We start from the raw sequence: 26,816 nt of genomic DNA, 5'->3' as shown, positions 1-26,816 counted from the left end.
CCTCCACTCCAATGCCAGGTTGATAGGCAAACTGAAGTGGATCCATTGATGGACTCACCAGAGGTCGGAGATGAGTGAGCACCAGCCTCTCCAAGGTTTTCATCAGATGCGAGGTCAGTGCTACTGGTCGATAGTCTCCGAAGTCTTTTGGGCGCGACGTCTTCGGAACAGGCACCACGCAAGATGTTTTCCATATCTGTGGCACCTTTCCCAGCTTCAGGCTAAGGTCAAATATGTACAGCAATATGCCGCACAGCTGGTCTGCACAGGTCTTAAGAAGCCTGGAGCTGATGCCGTCTGGGCCTGCAGCCTTCCTCGCCTTAATCTTCCTGAGCTCCATTCTCACCTGGGCTTCTGTAAGGGGCAGTGTGGTCAGAGAGGTGGGGCAGGAGCTGCCTGCTGTGGAGGCAGAGAGTGGGGATTTCAGCAGGGGGGACTGGATGGGGGCAGGGGAGGGTAGCTGATCGAATCTGTTAAAAAATAGATTGAGATCATTCACCCACTTCTGGTCACCCTCAGCCTGGAAACTGGACTCCTTATGACCCGTGATGGTTTTTAGCCCCTTCCACACACCTCTGACATTGTTCTGCTGCAACTGATCCTCCATCCTCCTCTTGTAGCATGCTTTTCCCTCCCTGATCTTCTTTCTCAGTTCTCTCTGGACAGTTTTCAGCTCTTCTTTGTTTCCTGATCGAAACACCTTCTTCTTCTCTTTAAGGAGAGTCTTTATATCATGGTTAATCCACGGTTTATTGTTGGGAAAACACCGTACAATCCTGGTGGGTACAGTATTCTCCACACAGAAGTTAATGTAGTCCATAATACAGTCTGTTAGACTGTTGATATCCTCCCCATGTGGACTACACAATTCCTCCCACACAGTTGTTTCAAAACAGTCTTTCAGAGCCTCACTGGTCTCATCCGACCATGTCGTCACTGTGCGGGTGGAAGCTGGTTGCATGCATACAAGGGGTTTGTACACAGGTAGGAGATGAACCAGGTTGTGATCCGATCTTCCCAAGGGGGGAGGGGTACTGATGTATAAGCCTCCTTTGAGTTGGCATAAAATAAATCCAGTATTTTATTGTCTCTGGTATGACATGAAACATACTGAGTAAATGTGGGCAAAGTGGAGGATGTAGGGGCATGATTAAAATCTCCAGAGATAATGAGAAGTGCATTTGAGCTCTGTGTTAACAGTCTGTTAACAACAGAATGCAGGACATCACACGCCGATTCACCATCAGCAGAGGGGGGAATATACGCAGCTATCGCTATAACATGCGAAAATCCCCTGGGCAGATAGTACGGTCTCATGCTAGCGGCTAACAGCTCAATGTCCTTACAACAAATCGTTTCTTTAATAGTGATGTGTCCAGTTTTACACCATTTATTATTCACAAACACTGCCAGTCCTCCTCCCTTTCTCTTACCGCTCTCCATCGTTCTGTCCGCGCGCAGTAAATCAAATCCATCCAGAGCCACGGCCGTATCCGGTGTTAGCTTAGTTAGCCATGACTCCGTGAACAGCATGATGCTACATTCCCGGAATTCCCTCTGATGCCGTGTAAGAGCCGTTAGCTCGTCCATCTTATTGGGTAAAGATCTTACATTTCCCATAACAATGGACGGAAAAGTTGGTCTGTAACGTCTCCTTTTATTCCGACACATAGCTCCAGCACGGTTCCCCCGTCTTCTCCTTCTTAGCTCGCGGGGAATATCCTTTTTTCCTTCTAGTAGCATCGGCGTGTTGCGGAATGCTAACAGCTGATCCCTGGTGTAAACAATAGGACCGCAGCTGTGAACAGAATTTCCATACGCGACTGTAAACAAAGTCCAAAGGAGTAGAAAAAGTAGAGCAAACTCTGTGACTTTGTTGGTGTCCATTTTGCAGTTTAAACACTATAAAATAAATAAGTTAAAACACAATTTTAACGGGAGCTGCTGCAACAGGCTGCCACTTGGGCGGCGCCAAGTCAAGTTATAGACTATAATATCTGCCTTCAGAAGATGACGGTGATTCTGAAAGTGAAAGTGTAGCCCTACACCAAGCACAAACGGTGAATCCTTTGCCCAATGTAACTTTAGATGGTCCTTTTCCCGATGTCAGTGGTGGGAACAATGTTTCCCGGGGTCGGAGTGTTCATCGCGAAGTTAGCAGGCGTGTTAGTGTTGTGGGGAACGAGGCGGGAGATTTTTTACCGCGCTAGCCATGTAACTTCCCGCGATCGCGGCGGCGACAGTATTGTGGTGGAGACTTTGTCTAATGCCACTGGGTATGTTAGACGAGGTCGAAGTATTCATAGGACAGTTAGTGGGCAACGTGGTGCGGGAGTCGCAATGACAGTAGTCCGAGCTGTGCACACTCGCCGTACGAGCGAGGCAGATCTGGCCGCGCCGTGCTGCTCGTAGCAGGAGCAGAGGCTGTGTGACACGGGGCAGAGGGGCTATTATGCATAGTTTATCGCAAGCTGATGGGAATGCCGGCTTTGAGTACTTGGCCAATGAGGATGAGTACCAAAGTTGGATCACATACTTTGATCAGCCAGTGGGATATCTGGGGGAAAGAGAACTCTCCAATGCCAATTCGCCCCTAGATTTTCTATCACTCTTTCTCCTTTGTGTTGTGCCTTGCAATGAGAGGTACCACACCATGAAACACTACAAGAAATGTCACCTGGATGGATAGGGAGTCATTATCTCTACAGCAAAAGGCCTGCTACATAAATTCTTTTTTTCTTTTGTCTGCCATTTATTAGTAATGATTTAGCCTACACTGTTGATTTACTATCTATTTCCCTGACCATTTAGTAGTGAACAATGTGTTCTTTTTTGTGTGTTGTCCTTGTGATGTGTGCGTCTTTGTCAGCTAAAAAAACAAAAAAAAACAAAAAAAACATCAACAAAAACCGCTACATGCATTCGGTTTGTTTCTACCATTTATTAGTAATGATTTACAGTTTGTTTACTACTTACTATTTACCTGAGCATTCCGTATTGTGCAATATAGCATACAGAAGGTGAGGGACATTTTGGGGGGAAAGAAGTGCTGCATTTTATCATTTAAACATGTGAATTTTCATGAAAATTCTATAATCCAAGATGGCCGCCACCATATGACGTCATAATATGTAAATTAGATGGGAAAATGTAATCCCTACATAAACTTTGGGTTATCCTTAATATTTCTCTAATTTACAGAAAGTCTCTATCTTTTATCACTTTTAAGATATAGCCTTTTGAAATTAAGATGTCAAAATCGAATGTTTTAGGAAAAAACCTCTGGCGCCTAAAGGGTTAACCAGCCATATTTCTTATCTGCCACAGACCTCATTATCATGACCTTGCCCAGAGATATGGGCTGTGGTCTTCACATCTTTAACGTGGTTTTCAATCTGTTCCAGGCCATTTCACAGCTGTATTTCTATATGCCTTCTCTCCCACCGATTTGCATACACACCAACAGCAATGCTATATGAGTTAATTTTTCTTAGTGTTGAGCTGTATTGAGCAACCTTCAGTGTGGAATATTTATATAAAATAAAGGTTATAACCGATAGACTGTAAAAAAAGATGGACGACGCCCCTTCACTCTCAATTGGTGAGACATCTTGATTTGGGACCTGATTCTGCGCAGTAGTGAACGTGCAGAAACGGTTAGTACAAAGTTTACTGCAGAGCAACTCATTATGTCAGTGTAAAATAAACAGTTATGGACAGAAATTAGAAATGAAAGTTGAAGCTCCAATCTCCTCTCGAAAATTCTTCAAAAAGTCCATTGGTGCCTCAGTGACTACTTCGTTTAGAGAAGCTGTCAATCACAGCTGTCAATCATGACGTCACATTCCCGTTTTTATAGCATCAAGTAATAAACTAAGACCAAACTTATTTAAAAAAACTAACACTTAAACTTACATCAGCGTGATAAAAACGACCTAAAATGACAGAAAACATCTTTGGAAAAAAATTATTTTAAGTGTAATTTGATTGTTTAGTTTCCATCAAGTCCCATTTAGGGCTGGGTATCGTTAAAAAAATGTAGATACCGGTACTGATACCTTGACTTCGATACCGGTTCCTGAATGATACTTTTTTCAATACCAATTTTATGAAAATAAAATAATAAAATCCATTTTAACAACATTACATTGCCTCAAAAAAACTTTGGTTTAATTTTTTCAGTTTGTTGACTTTTTAACACTCATATTTTGAGTCTGTAAAAAAGCATCAATGCTAAAGTTTTCTATGTATCCCAATCATTTAACAACATGTATTCTTTACTTCAATGAGGTCGTTGTTTCTGCCTTAAAGGACAAGTTCGGTATTTTACACTTAAAGCCCTGTTTACAGATCGTATCTGATGAAATAGAACGGTTAAGATTAAAATTTGGACACATGCTCCTGTCCCGAGAATTTTAGGTTTATTTCGCTTTTGTGGACCTATTTTGCCAAACGCGTCACACCCGTGATTCTTCCGTTGAGAGCTTGAATAATAGACACTCCAGCCCAGTTGGTGGCGATAATGCACCTTTGCCAATTGCAAGCAAACCACGGGCATTTCATTGAATACACAGAAGAAGCAGAAGAAGAAGCGGCGGAGTAATATCGTAAAGGTGCTGCGGTCTCACAGCACGTCCTATTAAGTCAATGGAGATGGACAAAAACTACGATAAAACCTGTTGGAATGCATCTTTTTCAGCGATTTTTGATGGAACATATCAGTGAACACCCCCTGACCACTCGGTGAGTTTCACGTCTTTGTAAACGAAAGTTTAATGTGTTTTTAGGACGGAATCTTCCAGTGCATATAGACAACCATTGTGGGGGTGGTGGGGGGAAGCGAAATAAACCTAAAATTCTCGGGACAGCAGCATGTGTCCAAATTTTAATCTTAACCGTTCTATTTCATCAGATACGATCTGTAAACAGGGCTTTAAGTGTAAAATACCGAACTTGTCCTTTAATTTAATGCATAGTTTAACAATGAAACTGAATGAAAATTTTATTTAAATGGATTACTTACACACAGTCACCTCTGATAACAGATCACTCTAAATTGTAATTTAGACACATGCATTTTCTGTAAAGCTGCTTTGAAACGATATGTATTGTGAAAAATGCTAAAGCTACAAATAAATGTGAATTGAATTAAATATAGGCTACGGGGGGTGAGCGCGTAGAGAGAAATGCACCTTTTTTTTGGATTAACAAACTGTTTGTTTCGAATTGGTTCGTTTAAAAGTAGACATATTTTAAGCTTCTATAGGCCTATTTCTCATGTTTGTGAGACATGTATCCAATACGCTGAGTTAGGGGTGGGCGATATGGCAAAAATATCATATCACGATTTTTTTCAGGAAAATCACGATTAACGATTTTATCACGATTCTTTTTATGTTGGTTTATGTTACTATTTTCTGACTTAGCATTACAGCCAATCTAATGTCCATATTTTAAAAACAAAGCCTTAGGTAACAAAATAAAAAAATGGCAGACAGGGGCGAAGATAAATATATTTGTCATTATTTTCTTTGTTATTAAATATTAAGATCAAAGATACACATTACACATACACAACTTAATATACAAATTAAATAGGCTAAACAGTGCTTTACGTTTTCAGCTACAGTAGGTGTATTTAACAGTAGCATTGAAGAAAGTAATTAAATGAACAAATATGAAAATAAAACAAAACAGACTTCACTGTATAAATTATACATTGATACTTATTAAAGCTACTATTAAAGTTATCAGCCAAGAGCAGTGAGTGATTTTCTCTTTGCATTTTGTTGTTTTATTCAAATTATCATAAATTCAAATTATCATAATTTACTCTCTCAAGTTGTTTTAAACTCGAATAAGTTTCTTTCTTCTGTTGAAAATAAAAGTTATTTGGAAGAATGTGGGTAACCAAACAGTTGATATACCCCAGTGACTACCATAGTATATTTTTCTCCTATGGAAGTCAATGGGGGCCAGCTATACTGTTTTGATAGCCACATTCTTCAAAATATTAATATTAGAAAAATATTAGAAACTATTAGAAGGAAATTAAAACAGGTTTGGAACAACATTAGAGTGCGTAAATGATGAGAGATTTTTTTTTATTTTTGGGTGAACTATCCCTTTAAGGACAAGCGGCAGCGTGTTTACTATTGCTACTGTCTCTTTAAGAGCTGCACGCGACGCGTCTAATATACACGCATTTGACAAGCAGATTTTCTCTCAATTTTCTCAAGTTTGCTTTCACTTTAGACATAACCGACTTTGTTTATGTAAACCTTGTGTGTATTTAACAGTATAAGCACAATAAGACTCGAAAGATAACTTAGTCCAGTATCAAGGCGCTGGTAGACAGGCTTTTAGTGCATGTGAGCTTCACATGTACGCGCTGAGAAACGCACACGTTAGAACCAGGTTAGAACAGCGCATCAGCACGCGAATTAAATGTTTAACCGACAAGGCATTAAAGCACATGCAAATTGTGAACTTTTGTGAACTGCAGTCCCGTTCCACTGCGTTAACATTTTATGTGAATATACGTCGCGTTGTTCAGTATGTTGGGACAGAGGCGCCAGAACAGATATAATGCACGATTCTACGATATTTCTTCAAAAGCAGATCGTGGAGACATTTTAATCGTCCACGATCAAAAATCGTCATATCGCACACCCCTACGCTGAGTTTCGGTTCATTTGTTTAAAAAAGCGGTCGAAGACGGAGCAACTTCCTGCTCTCAAGTTTATTCTGTACACTGTCAAGTGCTTCATCAGATTTGTCGTGTTGCCGTTGTCGGTCTTGGCAGCAATCATCTTGTCACAAATATTGCATTGCGCGCTGTTGGCATCGAGTCTTGGTGAAACGTAGCTACACTTTTGATCTTTTCAACATATTTTCCATATATGGGGGTTGGGATGCTTACACACACACACACACTACAGCCTCACGTGCGAGCCACGTCTCTTTCGGTAACTGCGTAAACTAGTGTTTTTCCACCACAGCCAATCATGCTGCATGCTTATTGGCTCACTGACGTTGACGAGATTAACCCTTTAGGTATTGAAATTAGGAACCAAAAAACAAGACGTTTCGATACTCAATAGTATCGAGGCAATTCGGTCGGTACCTAAAAAGTATCGAACTTGATACCCAGTCCTAGTCCCATTAGACTTCATGGGGAGGGCGAGGTTTATGACCTATACTGCCACCTGGGGGCGATCGAGACACTTTGGCTTCACTTTTCAGGCCTTGTGCGGCGCGCTTGTTATAACCTAGTTTCTGTATTTTAAAGGCATAGTTAACTAAATTTTTTTAATTACGTTAGCATTTACTTGCCCTCATGCCATTCCATATAGGGCTTTGTTGATAATTATATATAAAAAATAATCATTCTACTTTTTCTAACAATATTGTATTGATTCTTAAGGTCCTATTAGCAATGACCATTCATATTATGTCCTAGTGACTATTTACACTTGGCCACATCATGCATTTTCTCTGATCAAATAGCTATAGTGAAAAGCCTAGGTTTAAATGCGATCTGAAACGCTTTCATTTTATGAGGTGATTTGAGACACAGTCCATATGCAACTGGACAAATGTAAATGTGAATTCGCCACAGCAGACTAAAAGGTAAAAAATAAATGTGTGAGAGCACGTTATACTGGCTACCAGTAGCCAGATTTCACAGCACTACTTGCAACAAACATCTCCACAGATATGGCCCACCAGAGATGAGCAGAACTGCTGAAAATGAAACTCAATGTTCTGCATTACATCCTGAAGCTCAACACACAGGCATCTTTATTAACAGTGGAACACTAAATTCTCTCTTCTGTTGAGGCCGCTCTCTCTCCTATTACAGTTTTTGATCTTGAAATCAGCTGATGATAAATAAAATGCAGCACATCTGTTGCTTTTAGGGACTTGAACTCTGTTGAGTTTGCATATAGTGCTGGATTGGATTTATATTTAATTTATGTAGACACATTTATTTGACCAAGTGTAAGGATCAATAATGAAGAAGTGTGTCTAAATAACAGCAAACATTAAAAGCAGAGCTGCTTCCATGAGACACAGGACTAAAATTGAACAAGGCCTGTTGAGCGCTAAAATGACCTTTGAATACCACTGAAGTAGTCTATAGATCGCTGCAATTTTTTGTTGTTGTTGTTTTGTTTTTGTTTTTTTGTTTTTTTTGTTGTTGTTACACTTTCCTATCAAATTAAAGCCAAAAGACTAGATATGATAAAATTAATTTATCTTTTGTCAAACATGGCACTTTTAGGCACATCATACAAGGGCTGATAGTATGTCAAACATTATTGGGTCTCGTGTCTAATTCACAATGAAACTCAATTAACTTGCAAACATTAATGAGATTTAAATGCTACAGCAAACAGGCAGAATTTTACATTTTCCTTCTGTTTCCTCATACAGACCTATGATATGTCATCAGGATACATGAAATATGCTGCACAGCAGAAAGAAAATCGTGGAAACGACATCCATTCATCCATTTTCCAAACCGCTTGTCCTATGTAGGGTTGGGTAGACGGATGGCCAGTTGGGAACAACATGATGATGACATTTCTTATTTGGGGGTAAACATTCCTTTAACATTAGTCTATAATCAAAACTGCAACAATTTTGATGAGCAACGTGTAATTGCAGGACCTACAGACATTATAAAGTGTTTTCATACATTTCCAAGGCGCTCCATGTTTGCGCACTAAAGACCCATGTCTCTCTCTCTCTCTCTCTTTAAATAAATAAATAAATAAATAAATATTCACACGTCTTCCATCCATTCCTGCTTGGAAAGCAAGCTCGCTTGCATTAGGAACCGGCTGCATACGCGCTTTACTGTTGGGCGCATTAATAGAGTAACTCCATAAGAACCATACTAGGCTATTTGTTGACTGAAACGATTTGTCACGATATGAAAACCAGCAGACAGAACAAACTACACAATACGCACGCGCAACCCAATTGTTATCTCTTACAAACTGCGATCTGACCGATCGAATTTCCAACACTAAGATGTAGTTTTTTAAACAGTGAATTCATTCGTAGTCATATTACAATATATAAGTTCCGAATATGACGACAATATCACATTACCCGATAACACATTGGAGTTTTTAATGGAAAAACAAAATCATGAAATGTAGTACAAGTTGTCATTCAAGGTTATACGTTGTTACAAGAGTAATCACAATTTCTTCCACATTTCCTATTAGAAACAATGTCCATTATAAACGCACAACTCAGTTACACGTTCACTTTTACCTCAGTAAAACAAAAGCTTTATGTCGCATCATTAGCTAGTACAACAGTATGAATAAAATGCTGATCGATAGAGTGACTAAAACACATCTTATATTTTAGTGATATCCTCTCAGAGTAACATTCGTCAGTCTTGCCCGTGATAAGCTCTTGCTCTTGGTCAGGTTCACGCCAGTGTATCGGTCTGCGGTGGCGAGAGAGGAGACCTGTTAAACCTTCAAACAAATGACGTGTTCCTCTCAAAACCTCTTACTCGTGAATAAAACACTGCGGGATTTTACAAAGACGTGCCTTTAACGACGTTTTCTGATCTTCAAATTCATATGGCACACGTTTTACGCACCATTCACTCTTAAAAATATGAAATGCACCTCACCAGAGATAAATCCTTTTTTTCCTCCGACGGACTTCAGACACTTTCTGAGCTCTGGCAGTTGATTTCCACCTCTGTCTTTCCACTTATTTTCCAGCAAATTCGTTCATGTACAATAGGTGATTTTTTTTAAGTATTTGCCTCAGATGCTGAAAAAAATGGTAGTGGGGGAGCGCTGGTAACGTTGGTAAGCCTGCCCTCCTCAAACGAACCTTCCCGCCCCCTCCTTCTCTCACGCACAGATTGGTGCTGGATGGCGACAAATTTCCCGCTCGGAGGGGGGTATAAATACATCGCCGTGGATCGTTACGAAGCAGTTAGATGAAGGCTACGGTGACCCATTGGTAGTGCGCCGCCAAACAATTAAAGTAATAGTTCAGCCACAATTATGTTACTATTTCACAATACTCATGTTGTTCCAAACCTGAATTTTCGTTGGAATCCAAACGGATTTTTTTTTTTTACATTTCACATCTGGTTCATTATTAGGTTCAGTTAAATTTCCTCAGAGATCCTATTAGAAATTGTATGGACTACTTTTGTCATGCTTTTAGTAATAAGAATTTATTGCACACATTTTTTCGCCCCTATAATTGCAAGATGAGTCATCAATATTTCTGGTTTGTTTCCTGGAAGTAAAATATTTTATATAAAATTTGTATTAAATAGTCTCACAACTATTTTAGACGTTTTACACAAATATCTACAAAAAGACAATTATGTAAATATGCAAAACAGTCCACTGCCATAGTATACCATAGTGGAGCTGATAGAGATGTGCTAAAGCCAAAAAAAAAAAAAAAAAAAAAAAAGTAAAAAAAAAAAAAATTTGTGGATTTCATAAGGTCTTTAGAGGTGGGATCAGTTAAAAAAAAAAAAAAAAAACTTTTGCAACCTGTGTTGGACTGAGTACCAAAACACACTTGATGATCGTAAGCCAAGTGGAGAGATGGGGAGGAGAGACCGCAAAACTGCAAAACAGTCCACTGCCATAGTATACCATAGTGGAGCTGATAGAGATGTGCTAAAGCCCAAAAAAAAGAAATAAATAAAAAAAAATGGGGGATTTCATAAGGTCTTTAGGGGATCACTTTTTGAAAAAAAAAAACCTTTTGAAAATTGTGTTGGACCAAGTACCAAAACACACTTGTAACCAATCAGCACTAAGAGGCGTGTCTACTGATGATGGGGAGGAGAGAGCGCTCAGTGCACACAGCGCAGAGCCGAACGACTACAGAAAGAGAGAGATGGCAGATAAAAAAACAATAGAGGAAAATGTCTGCAGAACTTCAAATTAAAAAGAAGGCTTACGATCATGCAAGAGGCAGAACTCATGTTAATAGCTTACAAGTGCTGTAGAGAACTCAAGGAGTGGAAAGGTGTAACATCGGACGGCGAGGTTGCTTTATTTCTTCTCAATAGGTGAGTAACATTGTTTAGCTTTGTCTCACAGAACTAATATGCTGGCCATTGCTTGAATATGCTTCATCTTTGCTTGTTTTTTCATTTGCGAATTATTCATTATTGTCTTTCACTTCAGCTATGAAAAAGACACATTCATTTCCACACCATATAAGCCTGGGGCATCTAAACCTCCTTCACTGTCTGTTTCAAGCATCACCTCCAAAAGTGTGTCTAAAAAGTAAGATAATATACTCCTAATTTAGGCTATGTTTGCTTCCTTTGGTTCCTCATTTAGTGGTCGATATAACCCCCTAATCTTGTTATAGTTGTAATATATTCATTACTATGACTGTCGTGCTTGTGCTATCGAGTTGACCATGTTAACTTTGTGGGATGGGTGTTGAGCGTCGTCTTCCACGTGAAACGGAGCTGAACCACTGAACCGCTGAATACACATTACTACAAAAACACATTTGACATGGATTACCATAGTAACACATTGCTTTCACTCAGTGTTCGAATTATACCGTGAGCTTCAGGGGGTAGGGGAGAGTGGGGTAAGATGAGCCAGATTTTGCTTATGTGGATCTCCAGGCAAGGGAAATTGAGACAGAAGTATAATTAAGACATCTACTGTTAATTTGGGATGTTGCCTATCAACTGAAAATACAAGAATGCACCTATGACCAAGAGCCTTGAAAATATGACCTCAGAAAAAAAAAAAGTTCTCATGTGACTCAGCTTACCCCAGGCTAGGGGTAAGTTGATCCCAGTCAGTGGGTAAATTTAGCCATCTGGGGGTAAATTGACCATCCTATTTTTCACATTTTAATGCAAGCATAAAAAAAAAAAAAAAAACAGTTTTCAGGAGCAAGAAATATTATATGCTGCATTTATTATGCTGTTAATCAAGTAATGTCCAATCACACACACACACACACACACACACACACACACACACACACATATAAACGTGTTTGGCAGAAAGAACGTCCCTCCAGTGTGTTCAGTTCTAATTTCCAATTTTGTTAAACAGTTTCACAGTTTTGAACTTGTGAGAAGAAAAGAACAGTCTGATCTTCCAGACCTCAGCACAATGAAAATGATTATTGGACATTCCATCCATCAAGGTTGCAGGGAAATATGAGTTGTTGCTCCCTCCTTGCAGTTCCTCCAACCTTTTGAGGTTTAGGAAGCTTCTTCAGCACATCATTCAGTGAGACAGATCCCACATCATTTTCTTTGAATGCAAAGGTGGCTTTGTCTTTTCCAGTGCTCCCTCGGATTCTTTTGAGGAATCTTGCATTAACTTCATTGCCCTCAAGGCTCTCAACCAAGCCAATATAATGGTAGCTGTTGCATTTGGTCGCAAAATACACAATGATAAAGTCACCAACTGACAGATCTGAGATGTCTGGTTCACTACTCTCATTCTGGGAGCTCTCACACTCAGAAGTGTCATCAAGTGGGATGGGAACATCACTCTCCTCAGAGCTGCTGTACACTTGGGTTTTCTTTTTGGTTTGTATCTTCTTGGACTTTCCTTGTTCTTTGATGTTGGTTACTTGTTTCCCCTTCAGTTTTTTTTTTTTTTTCTCTCTTTTCATGTTCCATTTCTATTGCCTGCTTTTCAGGTGTATCAGTCAGGATCCTTGTCTTCACCCACTTTCTCTTTGTCTGTGCCCTAGGCTGCTGACTTTTGGGTAAGGGTAGAATTTCAGTGGGAGACACATTCCAGGGGAGGTGAGGAGTGAATCTGTCCCACATGCTGAAGAACATGCCTGTGAAGGCAACGCCTGTGAAGCAGAGGTGGAGGTTGAAGCCATGGGTGGATCTTCTTCAGAAATAGACAGCGCATCAGGGTTTGGCCTGTCTGACACCATGGATGGTTCAAACTCTGCATCAGAGAAAATATCTCTGTTGTAAGGAAAAATCCCTGTGGACCTGAATCCAGAAGAGATGTTCCGTGGTGTCATTGCCAACATGAAAGCCTCATTCACCCATACAGGGATGTGGTATATGCTGGCTGTTTTGCCTGGGTTAGATCTCATCCAACCATCAAGAGCTCTGTTGTAATAGGTCTTGAATGGACCATAGACACTCTTGTCCAGAGGCTGCAGGCGATGAGATGTGTGGGGTGGAATTGTGAGCATAACAATCCCCTTACTCTTTACTAAATCCAGTGCCATCAGTGAAATTTGGGCCACGTGGTTATCAAGGAGTAGCAACATGGGATGGTCAGAGGAGCACTTGGTATGCTGAACCAGATGTTCAAGGAACTCAGCAAAGGTGTCTTCATTGATCCAGCCAGATCTGGTGGAGGAACCAATTGATCCTGGAGGTGCTCCTGTAATGAAATGGTCTTTGTATGGTTAACAGTTGTGTAATACTATATTTAAAACAATGTTATGCTTAAAACTTAACTTAACTTCAGTGCCTTAAGTTAGGGATAAGTTGAACCACAGGTTCAGTTTACCCCACATCATCTGGCTCACTTTGCCCCATTGTCACCATTTTGGTAAAAATGGCCTAGCTTAGCAATTAAGGCTAACCTTTAGCTTAATGATTCACATGGTTTATATGTTGACAAATCACCAACATGTACCATACACAACTTTAGACCTAGATAATTTTGCTTTGGTACAACAGCTAGTATACCTGCAATGCAGAAAATTAACTTTAACAAGCAAAAAAGTGTTTTTGTGAAAAAAAACGAAAAACGTACCTCTTGTCCCATGTGTTTCTCCTCTTCGTAGCAAAATAGAAATGATGGAGTCCTTCAGAATGTATGGTCACATGACACTAAATGTGCATAGTTGCCTAGAAACAGGGCGTGGGTCAACTTCCCCACTGGCTCATCTTACCCCACTCTCCCTACAGCTATTTCGACTGGTGACATCACTCTTCATTTTATATAATAGCTTTAAAACCATGTTAGTGGGCCGTAGATTATTTGTCAATACTTGCTCTCTCCTCATCTCCATCACCCTTTCTTTTTCTCTCAGTCTCCTCATCTTGCCCTGTCTCTTCCCCTCCTAAAGCTGAGCTTTTTCAATTTACCGAAGGCAACAAATTGTATTATATTAATTCTCAATATGTATACATTAATTAATAATATTGTGCCTAACATGATGAAAACGGCTTTGTTAATGTTTCTTGTCCCCTCCCCTCACAATGATAGTAAACTAATTATTACATTACATGAGTCACGTTACATAGGCCTATTTTCAGTTCAAAAGGGCGAAATTAGACAAAAGTTTAGTAGTATTGCCTTGCCTTGCCTTGCCTTGCCTTGTTTCCTGCTCAGCTACTGTTCGGACGCTCTTGCTTACTGCTCCGCGCTTTGCTCTATCGCTTTTATATTTTATCTTCTATACTTTTATAATTTGAGCTCCTTTTATCACCTAATTTTAACTTCAGCAAATCAGCACAGTGCTCAAACGACAAAGTTTGGATTACTACAAAAACGCAGAATTCTTCTACCCGACCAGCTTACATTCCGGGGAAAGGAAAACACAACTGCCTACAAGGATAAGAGAGAAAATGCCTCTTCTGGAATCTACTTGCTGCACTAACTGCCACAGACTTTTACAAAGGATTGCAGTTCTTGAAACAAAGTTATTTACGGGACCACCAAACCAGACGGAACACACAACAGAGCTTCGTCATGGACGCCCTCAGCATATAGCCGGTGAGTCCCATGAAACTAGTGCTCCTCGACAGGTAGAGAAACAAGCCGATCGACTTACAAACCGATGGCACAAACAGGGAGCGAGACCCAAAGGCACTCGAGACATCAGATTGTCACGAGCATCACATATTACCGCAGTAGCATCCTCTACCCCAGATACAGCTCTGACAAAGATTGCAAACACTGGTCTCCCACCAACACCTATACATCTTGAGAACAGATTTGAAGTACTAATGAATGTAAATGAGGAATCCCCAAACGTGATGAATGTGATCGAACACAGACTGTATCAGCCAGTAGCTAACACTGATGCTAACTGGCGCTCAAGGTCGAGCAGACAGCGGCACTCAGCTCAGAGCGCAGCCGAGCCCAGGACTCTGATAGTGGGGGACTCCATAATCAGAAACATTAGCTGCAGGGATACAACTACGTGCTGCCTTCCACAAGCAACAACTTCTGATATAAACAGGGAACTTCAGAACATTCTAATGAAACATAAGACTGCAAATCGACTCATCATTCATGTGGGGAAGAATGACATTCATAAAGAGCAGTCAGAACTCCTTAAGAAGGATTTCAATGAACTTTTTGAAACACTTAAAAAACTGAAAGTTCAGACATTCATCAGTGGACCACTCCCAGCAAGAGGAACAAACAGGTTTTCACGGTTGCTTGGGATTAATACATGGCTGCAAAAAACCTGCAATATAAAAGGAGTAAACTTCATTGACAACTTCAATCTCTTCTGGAGTCAGAGACAACTATTTCATCGGGATGGCCATCACCCAAACAAACTTGGTTCAAGAGTGTTAAAGGACAACATCTACTTCTCCCTCAATCATCCGTCTGCAGTGTGTGCCAATCCACTCAATCAGAACGGCACACACACACCTGGACACAGTATGAATGACCACAGGACTTCACTTCATGATGTTGACATATCACACAAGGACAATGATAACACCACTGAGCCACAACAACCTCTGCTCACGGACACAATCTCAGCTGAGCCATGACCATGACAGACACATCAGAACTGCTCCAAGATTCAGCACCCAAGGACGACTTCCTGGAAAACAGCCAGGGAAGCCAGGACAGCATATCACAGCCTCCTATAACACCAGAGCAACAGCCCCTTTCACCAGACACGTTCTCCCTCTCGCCAGCAACTCCACTTCTGTGCTTCTCACAGAAAATGGAAGAACTGGTGCATGCTGGAACCAGACTATCACACTCTTTTGCTGCAAGCCCCCAGATATCAACCAAAAAACGTCGGGCACCGCTACCACCAAAGCCTGCAGGCCCAGCTCGCCCTCCCCCTGCCTCTGTGGGAGCTCTTCGGCCTCTGCCACAACGCCAGGGCCCACACCCTCCTCCATCTGCTCGAGGTGAACCAAAAACAACTGATACCAGCTCTCAGTGATGTATGTCGGGTCCCCGCTTTGATAACAGTAACTTTCTCAAATGTTTACAGAACAAGTGGGAACCCAGTGTGCCTGTATCTTTCTCTATTGCTGTTCTATTACAAGATAGAAAGTCTAAGGCCTTCAATAGCCGTACAGCAAACTCAACTAATCTGGTGCCTATTGCATGTCTAACTAAGATTGGTGTAGGGAAAAAAAGTAATACTGTTAAGTTAGCAATTTTAAACATCCGCTCACTTAAAAATAAATCACTTCTAGTCAATGACTTAATAACCACAAACAACCTGGATTTTATGCTTCTAAATGAAACCTGGCTAGAAGACAGCTGCAGTGCAACAATCCTCAATGAAACAGCCCCTCCTAACTTTACTTTTATGAGTGTCTGCAGAGCTGTTAAAAGAGGTGGGGGTCTAGCTGCTCTTTTTAAAGATATCTATCAATGTAAGCAAATATCATTTGGGAACTACACGTCTTTCGAATATCTGGGTATTGTATTAAAAGGTGCTCCACGCATTTTACTCATCATTATTTACAGGCCTCCAAAATACTCTCCAGCCTTTGCTGAGGAATTTACAGAACTGTTATCAACAATTACCTCAGAGTTTGACTGTTTTGCCATTGCTGGAGATTTTAACATTCACATAGACAATGCAGAAAAAAATATGGCAAAAGAAATCAAAACTGTTTTAAAAACTTTTGATCTGACTCAGCATGTACATGGACCCACACACAATCATGGACACACTCTAGATTTACTTATCAGTAAGGGTCTAAACATCTCATCGATTGTTATTAAGGATGTAGCACTGTCTGATCATTTCTGTATTTTCTTTGATATATTGATCTCTCCTGCCACTGAAGCTAGATCTGAGTCTGTCAAGAAGAGATGCTTAAATGAGAACACTAGTGTACTATTTATTAAGGCTATATCCTTAACACCAAGCATATCTGCTGACTCTGTTGATTTTCTCCTTGATTCTTTTAACTCAAAAGTTAAAAGTGCAATTGATGATGTGAAAGTCAGGAAGAAGAGTGGCAGACAAAAAGCACATTGGAGAAACTCAACAGCAGTGCAAAATATGAAAAGACAATGCAGAAAAGCAGAGCGCATGTGGCGGAAGACAAAGCTTGTAGTCCATTATAACATCTACAAAGACAGCCTTCATGCTTTCAATATGGAACTAGGCAAAGCTAGACAGACTTTCTTCTCAAATATTATAAACTGCAATTTAAACAACACACGCACTCTTTTTGCTACTGTAGAGAGACTGACAAACCCCCCAAGCCAGATTCCCAGTGAAATGCTCTCAGACAGCAAGTGCAGTGAGTTTGCTTCTTTCTTCTCTGACAAAATCAATAATATCAGAAAGGTGATCAGCACATCCTTGAGTTGTGCTGGGGTCAGACAGATCAGACCACCTGAAAAAGTAGTAACTTTGTCTGATTTCAAAAAAATTGATGGCAAAATTTTGGTAGAAACCGTAAAGCACCTTAAAACATCAACATGCGCTCTTGACACACTTCCCACATCTTTTTTCAAAAGTGTGTTAAACAGTTTAGAAGCAGATCTTCTAGAAGTGGTAAATGCCTCACTTCTCTCTGGGAGTTTTCCAAACTCCCTGAAAACTGCAGTTGTCAAGCCCCTCCTGAAAAAGAACAATCTGGATAAGACCATATTAAGCAACTATAGACCGATCTCAAATCTTCCTTTCATAGGCAAGATCATTGAAAAAGTTATCTTCAATCAGCTGAACAAATTCTTAAGCTTGAATGGATACTTTGATAATTTTCAATCTGGTTTCCGACCGCATCACAGCACAGAGACAGCGCTCATAAAGATAATAAACGATATTCGCTTAAATACTGATTCAGGCAAATTATCAGTGCTGGTACTACTCGACCTCAGTGCTGCATTTGACACTGTCGATCATAACATACTTCTTGACAGGCTGGAAAACTGGGTGGGGCTTTCTGGGATAGTCCTAAAATGGTTCAGGTCATACTTAGATGGGAGAGGTTATTATGTGAGTATAGGAGACCATAAGTCTGAGTGGACATCCATGACATGCGGAGTCCCTCAAGGCTCAATTCTTGCGCCACTCCTGTTCAACCTGTATATGCTCCCAATGAGCCAAATAATGAGAAACAACCAAATTGCTTACCACAGCTATGCAGATGACACACAGCTGTACTTAGCCCTATCGCCTAACGATTACAGCCCCATTGACTCCCTGTGCCAATGCATTGATGAGGTCAACAGTTGGATGTGTCAAAACTTTCTTCAATTAAACAAAGACAAAACTGAAGTTATTGCGTTTGGAAACAAAGATGAGGTTCTCAAGGTGAACGCATACCTTCTCTCTAGGGGTCAAACAACTAAAAATCAAGGCAGGAATCTTGGTGTGACACTAGAGTCAGACCTTAGTTTCAGTAGTCATGTCAAAGCAATAACTAAATCAGCATACTATCATCTGAAAAATATTGCAAGAATTAGATGCTTTGTTTCCAGACAAGACTTAGAGAAACTTGTGCATGCTTTCATCACCAGCAGGGTGGATTATTGTAATGGACTCCTCACTGGCCTTCCCAAAAAGACCATAAGACAGTTGCAGCTCATACAGAACGCTGCCGTCAGGATTCTGAGCAGAACCAGAAAATATGAACATATCACACCAGTCCTCAGGTCTTTACACTGGCTCCCAGTTAGATTTAGGATTGATTTCAAAGTATTATTACTGGTATATAAATCATTCAATGGCCTAGGACCTCAATACATTGCAGATATGCTCACTGAATATAAACCCAACAGATCACTCAGATCATTAGGATCATATCAGCTAGAAATACCAAGGGTTCACTCTAAGCATGGTGAGTCTGCTTTTAGCTATTATGCCAGCCGCAGCTGGAACCAGCTTCCAGAAGAGATCAGATGTGCTCCTACAGTGGTCACATTCAAATCCATACTCAAAACACTTCTGTTCAGCTATGCATTTACTGAATGAGCACTGTGCCGCTGTTCGTCCGACTGTACTGTATTGTATTTCATTTTATTTTTCTAAACTGTTTTAATTATTCTTGTTTCTTTTTATTATTTTAATTTCTTCTATGTAAAGCACTTTGAATTGCCATTGTGTATGAAATGTGCTATATAAATAAACTTGCCTTGCCTTGCCTTGCCTAGTTTGCCTGATTATTTTTGCCATTCGTTTAACATGTATGACCTAAAAAAACTGTCAAATATGAAATGTTTAGTTTAGCTACTTACATCTCGCACTTAGTTTAGCTACTTATCTCGCACTTGACCGTAAACTGAAGCATTGAGTCGCTCTGCTAAAATTTGCGCTCAGCAGCTTCTGTGAACATAAAGCCATTGGTCATCTAAAATATTCTGACATTGACGAGCAGTGACAGACCAATAAAGCTCAGATGAACACACACACCCTGTCCTCTGTTTCTGATGTGCGCTCTGCTCGGCGCCGCTGCGGATTGAAGATGAAGAACGTGCTGAATCTAATTATAACAAGACTGAAGTGAACATGAATTTGTGTAGCCTACACTTAATCACATTCATTTTTTTTCAGTACCCCCCAAACTATTATTTTCATCCCTTTTGGGAGGGTCCAAGTTTCATCTAGGGGGGTCGAAGTTTCCCTGATCTGTTTCCCTGTGTATTTAAGCCCTGTGTGTTAACCTTGTTCATGGTCTGATCTATGTCGTATTATGTGTGTGTGAACCCTCTGCCTGTCTTCTATGTACCAGTTTGATTTATGTTGTGAGTAAAAGTTTGCATTGGAACTTTTGACTCTTCTTTGTCTTCTGCCTGCACCACACCGTGACATTACTATACTATCCTTAATTGGGTTTGTTATTTTGCATTTTAGGCTTATTTTAAGCAGTAAGTATGTGTTTTCTGCAAATGTATTTGTTGCAAGTGTAATTGTTTGTGTGTGTGTGTGTGTGTGTGTGTGTGTGTGTGTGTGTGTGTGTGTGTGTGTGTGTGTGTGTGTGTGTGTGTGTGTGTGTATAGTTAAGATGAGTGGAAATTACTGTTTGTCACTTGTATGAGTCATTCTTTCTCTCAGTAAAACTGAAGCTGTTACAAAAACATGAAGACATATTTTGATTTTGTTCCTCATATGTTCACTTAGGTGGCTTAATGCAGTTCTTTAACATATGCATCACCACATGCAGTTCTAAAAAAAGACTGCTGAAAGTTGTGACAATGTTTTCTCAAGGAGACAGTTTTATTTTGATTATGCATGTCATTTATTGTAAATCAGCTAATTTTAAGATAATAATTCTAACAATTTGATTTAAAACATGTTATATTAAAGTTATATGCCAACTGGAGAATTTTCTTTTCTTCCCAAAGCCAATTTTTACTCCTGTGTTAATCTTGGATCCTACATGCCACGCTCTCAGGGGAAAAAACTAAAAGGATTACAGTGAGGCAAAACTATCAGGGGAATTCCAACTGAAATTGAGCATCACCTCTGCCTAAGCATTTAAAATGAGAAGTCAGACCATTGCTGTCTAATATGTGCCCGTTTGATACCAACTGAATTTATAGTATATTCCTGGCTACTAGTTGTCATACGTTTACAGGAATGATTACAGTAGCAGGTCTACAGTGTATTAGGGGCCCAGAACTGGCCAAAATAAGTAAATAAATAGGCCTATTTGTGGAAAACAAATTACATAAAAGTTACATAAAAGCTTTTTATTTGTTTTCTTCCTAATTGTCCTTGAAATAGTGGTCAAGAACCCCCCACCCCCAGTACAAAAATGGTTTGGCCACTGATAAAATTTTTATTTTGTCATTTGATTTGAAGTTCAGTACGCTCAAAATGTCCGGTCAGCACAAGCTCAGAAAAGGAAAGGAAGAGAAGAAGAAAATAGAGGCCTTAGAGATTTTCTCCCCTCAATACGGTGCAGTCGTCCTGTCCCCTTTGCAGAAAAGCATCCCCAAAGAATGATGTTTCCACCTCCATGCTTCACGGTTGGGATGGTGTTCTTGGGGTTGTACTCATCCTCCTTCTTCCTCCAAACACGGCGAGTGGAGTTTAGACCAAAAAGCTCTATTTCTGTCTCATCAGACCACATGACCTTCTCCCATTCCTCCTCTGGATCATCCAGATGGTCATTGGCAAACTTCAGACGGGCCTGGACATGCGCTGGCTTGAGCAGGGGGACCTTGCGTGCGCTGCAGGATTTTAATCCATGACGGCGTAGTGTGTTACTAATGGTTTCCTTTGAGACTGTGGACAGCTCTCTTCAGGTCATTGACCAGGTCCTGCCGTGTAGTTCTGGGCTGATCCCTCACCTTCCTCATGATCATTGATGGCCCACGAGGTGAGATCTTGCATGGTGCCCCAGACCGAGGGAGATTTCTATTTTCTAATAATTGCGCCAACAGTTGTTGCCTTCTCACCAAGCTGCTTGCCTATTGTCCTGTAGCCCATCCCAGCCTTGTGCAGGTCAACAATTTTATCCCTGATGTCCTTACACAGCTCTCTGGTCTTGGCCATTGTGGAGAGGTTGGAGTCTGTTTGATTGAGTGTGTGGACAGGTCTTTTATACAGGTAACAAGTTCAAACAGATGCACTTAATACAGGTAATTAGTGGAGAACAGGAGGGCTTCTTAAAGAAAAACTAACAGGTCTGTGAGAGCCGGAATTCGTACTGGTTGGTAGGTGATCAAATACTTATGTCACGCAATAAAATGCAAATTAATTATTTAAAAATCATACAATGCGATTTTCTGGATTTTTGTTTTAGTTTCCGTCTCTCACAGTTGAAATTTACCTATGATAAAAATTACAGACCTCTACATGCTTTGTAAGTAGGAAAACCTGCAAAATCGGCAGTGTATCAAATACTTGTTCTCCCCACTGTATATGTCAACAAAACTGTTACAATATTTGTTGGTTAATTAATTTGTTATTTAATTGCAATGACCTAAAAATTACTTGGCCTAAACTAAATTCACATTTGTGTAGAAATTTCCCACAACAACCAACTACGTTATAGAGATATATATGCAGCAGGTTTACCTGTCCCATTAAAGTTTTCCAGCATTTGGGCCCCACCCTAAGTGCCCAACATGCCTGTATTTGAGCTTAATTACTCAATTCACTCTCTCTCTCGTTTTGCTTTCCAGAAATTCAGGCTGCTGGCACCAGACGCGGACCCATTCCCAACCCAAGTACCTCACTATTCAGAGTTGATATTCCCATAAACCACCCATTGAAACCACTTCTCGACGCCTCTCTTAATTCCATTCTTCAAGCCGTTTCACCCAGCACCCTCCAATCCTACTTAACCACATGGAAGTGTTTTAAGTCTTTTCACTTCACATACAACCTGCCTTTTCCCAATTTTTCTCTGTTCACCATTACTTCATTCATATCCTATCTCAACAGCATCAAGAACCTCAAAGCCTGCTCCATCAAGGGTGATCTAAGCGGAATCCAGTTCTTCCACAAATTCATTTTTGTTTCGCCTTCTTTGGAGATAGCAAATTCTAAGACATCAAAGGCATAAAAAAATAAATAAAAATACCCGCCCACACGAGACGAGAAATAAACGACTATCTTGCGATAATTGCAGAGCTCGCATTATCGTATGGAGGAACCCACTTCTATACTTACCACAAATAGTTCTCAGCGAAATGTGGCGTCCGCGTAGCCCAGTGGAACCAGTGCCCTGGCTGGGGTGCCCTAGACACAGAACTACACAATAGTGTTCCTAGGCTGCCGTAACATATCCTGCGCTGTGTGCAGATCCGTTTCTCATTCCACCACACCTTGTCCTTTGATTAACCCTCCAGATCCTCTCTGCCAAGATTCAGCAACAGCAAAATCAACCAGTTACATCCCGCGGCCAGCAAATATAAATTTCAATTACTCAGCCATAGATTCCAAAAGAAGAAACTTCTCATCCAACAGTCAAGTTTGCAATAACTTCAACTCAGGACGATGCACATGGCAACGCTGCCGTTACTTACACATTTGCAGCTATTGTGGTGGCACTTACGCCCGCACTATATGCCCTGTTAAAAGATCCTTAAATAACGATAAAAAAAATTACCTGTCGACTCCTGTGAATATTTCTCGTCTGTCACCTGAATTGTCTCACCACCCTAACACTAACTTTACTCATATCCTATCTCAACAGCATCAAGAACCTCAAAGCCTGCTCCATCAAGGGTGATCTAAGCGGAATCCAGTTCTTCCACAAATTCATTTTTGTTTCGCCTTCTTTGGAGATAGCAAATTCTCAGACATCAAAGGCATAAAAAAATAAATAAAAATACCCGCCCAGATGCCAGACAACCAATAACGTTAGACATTCTCACTAAATGCATCTCCACCCTCCATCAAGGCTACCACTCCACCAACACTGCCCGCACACTGGACGCCATGTTCATATTGGCTTTTTTCGGTTTCCTCAGATGCTCAGAACCAGGGAGGGAATTATGTAATTTTAGGGGCAAGGCCATTTGGCCTCCACCTTTTTTCTTTTTTTTTAGGGGCACCAAGGCCATATGACAGGGCACAAAGGCCATTGAGTACAATTCGATGGTTTTCCCATTCAGATTGATACCATAACATCCTAATTTGGAATAAGACATGGATTATGACTTTTTTAATAAAAAAAAAATATTTTTTAATGAGAGAGAGAGAGAGAGAGAGAGAGAGAGAGAGAGAGAGAGAGAGAGAGAGAGAGAGAGAGAGAGAGAGAGTGCCATTACATCCAGAAGGTATACACCCTCACACAACAATAGAAACAACATAAATGCCAATAAAAGCATTCAGAAACAACACAAATGCCAATACAAGCATTCAGAAACAACACAAATGCCAATACAAGCATTCAGAAACAACACAAATGCCAATACAAGCATTCAGAAACAACACAAATGCCAATAAAAGCATTCAAAATATTAATTCAGTCCTCTATATCATGTGAGTGTGAGAGAACCATTTCATCCAGAAGGTATACACCCTCACAACAATAGAAACAACATAAATGCCAATAAAAGCATTCAGAAACACCACAAATGCCAATAAAAGCATTCAAAATATTCATTCAGTCCTCTATATCATGTGAGAATGTGAGTTATTAATTATGATTATCAAAGTTTACATTCAATATAGGCTATAAACAAATTTTGTGTAAACATGTTATAATTTGCCTATATATATACATACATACATATACATATATTATATAACATAAATTGTAAGAATATGACTAATAGTAAAGACTAGTACTAATAAATAAACATTAGGCCTATGCTAAAGTTATTAAATAGCAGTCCCAAACTAGTTTTTGTTAATACAATGTTGGTATGAGCCACTACAGTCATTTAAAAATATTAAAAAATAACACAAAGAAAAAATAGTGGCATTTTGGGGTTAATATGGAAAGGACAGTTACCATGGTGAATACACAATATTAACAATAACTATTAATGAAACATGGAAACTGCTCCTGGTGAATAGAATAGAATGAAAATCATACCTGCATTACTTTTATTTCGTGTAATTTACAACGTAACAGCGTTGCATGCTCATAGTTTCTTTTGCACTTGATCAGTGAGGCGATACAGCGCGCGCGCCGCCGCATTTGCGCGTGCAATTGAAGAGTGTGCGCCACAAGAACAGGATAACGGCTGACAGGACAAGAAAGTCCGTTTTTCTGAGGTGAAAAACTTTATCTCAGCGTACACTTATGTCACTGCCTGGTAGTTCCTATTGTGCTGGGTTTTCTGAAGTAGTCATGATTCGCCTCTCATAACATAACATGCTCTAAACACGCACGCAGAGTGGAAAAGGAGGCGCGGGGAGCAAGGATCACAGCGCAAAATTGAACTATATCGATATGCGATATGGTCTAATTCCATATCGCATTTAAAAATATATATCGATATATTTTTTATATCGATATATCGCCCAGCCCTACACTGCACCTGCGCGAATCCACGAACTAATTGAAGTTCAGAGACTACTTGGGTGGCTCGCTGTAATTCAAAGCAAGCTATGCCGCACTGGCGCTTTATACATGGAACTTGGACAGGGCCAGGGCACACAGGCCACTGTGGCCGTACGATGATTTTTTTTTCACGGGGCATGAAGGCCAAAGTGTAGGGCAACGGCGGCCATGGCCGCGGTATAATTCCCACCCTGCTCAGAACTCACCATCACTTCCAGCTTCAACTCAAAAGCCCACCCCACAATCACAGATCTATCAGTGTTAGACAACGAAACCATCTCTTATTTCATAAAGCAAAGTAAGACAGATCAAACCAGGAAAGGCCATTTCATATACATTTTCAATCTGTCATCACCAATCCAACCGTACCAAACTCTCTCAGCCTACATGCTTTTCAGAAACTCACAAACTAAATTCCCCTCCGACCCACTTTTCGTAGATGACTCCAACGTCACACGTTTCTGGTTTCAAAAACACTTTAAGTCCGTTTTGATCCATTCAGGCATCCCAGCAGACCACTTTTCCAGCCATTCTTTTCGCATAGGCGCAGCAACCACAGCTGCCCAAAACAGCCTCTCTCAGCAGCAGATCCAAGCACTTTGCCGCTGGTCATCAAGAGTTACATCCGCTCAAATCGCTTCCATTTCAAAGAAGCTCAACGAACCCTCATCAGCTAAATTCTTATTGCCAACTTCTCATACAACCCTACAGGCCACCACTCCTGCAGGAGCCACGTTCCCCATCCTAACTCGCTTTACTGCCACAGCAGTGCTATTTTACGCTCTAGCAGGAGCTCAGCTCTCCGTCCCAATCACCTTTTTCGGATCACAGTTTGAAAGCAAGTTATTTCCAAAACCACAGCAGCATCATCTCTTCCTCCAACAGGAGCCCATTCTCCACCCAACCGGCTCATCGGACAGTTAAAGCAAGTCAAAACCAAGTCTTTCTACTACAGCTAACTCGCTCCACTGCCGCAGCAGTGTCATCTACTCTGCTCAGTTCTATGTCCAAAATTGTTTTGGATATTTAAAAGCAAGTTGAAAAGCAAGTTTGGTCCACTGCCGCAGCAGTGTCATCTCCTCCACTCCCACAGTAGCTCCGTTTCTCCATCCAACTTGCTTTCACTGCCGCAGCAGTTTTTCCTCTTCCATCCCCATAAGTACTCAATTCTCCATCCAATTTGCAATCGGATAGTTGGAAAGAAAGTTGAAAAGCAAGCTTGGTCCACTGCCGTAGCAGTGTCATCTCCTCCGCTCCCGCAGGAGCTAGTTTCTCCAACTTGCTTCCACTGCAGCAGTTATGCTATTCTCCTCTGCTTCCGCAGAAGCTCACCCCGTATGACCATGCCCAGACAACCACCTGCGAGGCCCACCCTATCTGAAGCCACGATAACCAACTCCTGTCTGATGAGGCAAGAAGCCTTCCCTATCCAGCGACTAACTCCCTCCCTACGATTGGCACCATAAACTCGCACTCCGCAAGTTTTGGGGGGTCATCAACACCATTCTGGCGACTGTCCTGCATTTATTTGCAGCTTTTGGGGGAGTACTCTGGGTTCGGGCCGAATACTGAGCCTGGAGTCCTCTCCTCGCACAGCACGCCAAATACGCATTTATTCTATCTGACTTATTTGTAAGTG

General features: G+C 40.7%; 1 protein-coding gene and 1 long non-coding RNA gene across 3 annotated transcripts in view; one reads left to right on the top strand and one right to left on the bottom strand.

The window, feature by feature from the left end:
- gabra3 (gamma-aminobutyric acid type A receptor subunit alpha3) overlaps window positions 1-9,833 on the bottom strand; it is a 586,834-nt gene extending 577,001 nt beyond the window's left edge. Inside the window, exon 1 of one of the 2 annotated variants that reach the window (XM_082141344.1) lies at window positions 9,665-9,833. The gene's annotated coding sequence lies outside the window, so the exon portion shown is untranslated. The remainder of the gene's footprint in view (window positions 1-9,664) is intronic. The other variant, XM_082141345.1, reaches the window with a different exon arrangement.
- The window catches only part of LOC309478018, a 57,778-nt gene extending 33,854 nt beyond the window's left edge, over window positions 1-23,924 (top strand). Inside the window, exon 2 of the long non-coding RNA XR_014198756.1 lies at window positions 23,634-23,924. This is a non-coding gene — a long non-coding RNA (uncharacterized lncRNA). The remainder of the gene's footprint in view (window positions 1-23,633) is intronic.
- Window positions 23,925-26,816: the final 2,892 nt, after the last annotated feature.

Source organism: Leuciscus leuciscus, assembly GCF_965113295.1.
Source record: "Leuciscus leuciscus genome assembly, chromosome: 16".
Lineage (NCBI taxonomy): Eukaryota > Metazoa > Chordata > Actinopteri > Cypriniformes > Leuciscidae > Leuciscus > Leuciscus leuciscus.
Note: the sequence above shows the minus strand (reverse complement) of the source record. Positions and strands in the feature narration are given on the sequence as shown.